The 2,074-nt window shown below is 36.3% G+C and overlaps 1 non-coding gene across 1 annotated transcript; it reads right to left on the minus strand.

Annotated features, from left to right (window-relative positions):
• Positions 1 to 823: 823 nt before the first annotated feature.
• On the minus strand, positions 824 to 929 carry LOC111765882 (U6 spliceosomal RNA). Its single transcript, XR_002798097.1, has one exon. It is a non-coding gene; the product is annotated as a U6 spliceosomal RNA (small nuclear RNA).
• Positions 930 to 2,074: the final 1,145 nt, after the last annotated feature.

The following is a 2,074-nucleotide window of genomic DNA, read 5'->3' on the forward strand; positions in this document are numbered from 1 at the left end:
TTTGTAATTGTACTATTAACTGTTGTACGTTGTTTACAAGAGAGTTCACTCTGTTTTGTATAGTCCAATGTGTTTTTTAAAAAATTTTATTCTAGTAACATATGCAACCTAAAAATTCCCCTTTTAACCACATTCAAATATATTCAGTGCTGTTAGTTACATCATTAAGGTTGTGCTACCATTACTTCCATCCAATACCAAAACTTTACAGTCAACCCAAGTAGAAACTCTATAATTTAAATGTTAAGTTCCCATTCCCTACCCACATTCCATCCCCTGGAAACCTATATTCTAGATAGTCAGCATGTATGAGTTTGTTTTTTCCAATTATTACGTATCAGTGAAGTCATACAATATTTGTCCTTTTGTTTTTGGCTTATTTCACTCAACAAGATGTCTTAAAAGTTCACCCATGTTGTCACATGCATCAGGACTTCATTCCTTATTACAGCTGTATAATATTTAATTGTATTTACATACCACATTTTGGTTATCCATTCATCAGTTGATGGACTGATCAGTTGGTTTGCTTGTTTGAATTGCTACTTTTGAATTTTTTGCATATATATTTAGAAGTGAAATTGCTGGGATATTTGGTAGTTCTATGTTTGCCTTTCTGAGAAACTTCCAAACACTTTTTCATAGCAGGTGTACCATTTTACATTCCCACCATGGACAAGTGTTCCTATTTCTCCACATCCTCACCAATACTTGTTATTAGGCATTTTTCTTAATAGTCATTTAATGGGTATGAAATGGTATCTCATCATGACTTTTCTTTTCTTAATCAATGAAGTTGTATGCTTACAGAAAAATTGTACAGAAAAATATGGAATGCTTCATGATATTATATATCATCTTTGCACAGGGGTCATGCTAATCTCTTTATTGTTCCAATTTTAGCATATAAGCTGCCGAAGCAAGAACCTCATTGTTGTTGTGATTTGCATTTCCCTAATACTAGTGATGTTGGCCATTTGTATTTCTTCTTTGGAGAAATGTCTATTCAAGGCCTTGCCTCATTTTAAAAATTGGGTTGTTTCTATTTTTGTCATTGAGTTGTAAGATTTCTTTATATATTCTGGTTAATAAATCCTTATTGGATATGTGGTTTCCAAATATTTCCTTCCATTTTGTAGTTGGATTTTACTTTCATGATGAAGTCCTTTTATGCACAAAAGTTTTGAATTTTGGTAATTTTTTACTCTTGCTTTTTGGGCAAAGTCTAAGAAGCCATTGTATAACACAAGGTCCTGAAGGTACTTCCCTATGTTTACTTCTAGGAGTTTTATAGTATTGGTTCTGTGATGAACACATTTTGGAGCATTGCCACTAAGCATGGACTACAGTTTACATTATAGTTTACACTCTCTCCCACCCAATTCTGTAGGTTATGGCAAGATATATAATGGCCTTCTACAGAGATTCTTTATGGAAGAACATGGGCCAATAAAATATTATTAGTTGGAATATTGGTATTTTGCCACTGATAAAAAAAAGGAGTTACATATGAAATGATTTACCAAGCCATAGAGATTAAACTGTTGTATAATGATTCCTAAATCCAACAGAAACGCTGTTTCATAAAAAGCCATTTCTGGGAAGCGGATTTGGCTCACCTGATAGAGCATCTGCCTACTACATGGGAGGTACAGGGTTCAAACCCAGGACCTCCTGACCTGTGTAGAACTGGCCCACATGCAGTGCTGATGCATGCAAGGAGTGCTGTGCCACACAGGGGTGTCCCCCACATAGGAAAGTCCCACATGCAGGAGCGTGCCCTGTAAGGAGAGTTGTCCCATATGCAAAAATAGTGCAGCCTGCCCAGAAGTGGCACTGTATACACTGAGAGCTGATGCAGCAAGATGACAAAAAAGAGATGCAGTTTCCCAGTGCCACTGACAAGAATACAGCCAGACATAGAAGAACACACAGTGAATGAACACAGAGAGCAGAAAACTGGAGGGGGGCGGGGAAATAGCCATTTCCTTTATTCTGCTGAAACATATGTACTAATTTGGATCTGCTTATTCACATATGAAAGAGATTGGAATTGGACTCAGATGTGACCTTT

The sequence above is a fragment of the Dasypus novemcinctus genome, chromosome X (genome assembly GCF_030445035.2).
Source record: "Dasypus novemcinctus isolate mDasNov1 chromosome X, mDasNov1.1.hap2, whole genome shotgun sequence".
In the NCBI taxonomy this organism is placed as follows: Eukaryota; Metazoa; Chordata; class Mammalia; order Cingulata; family Dasypodidae; genus Dasypus; species Dasypus novemcinctus.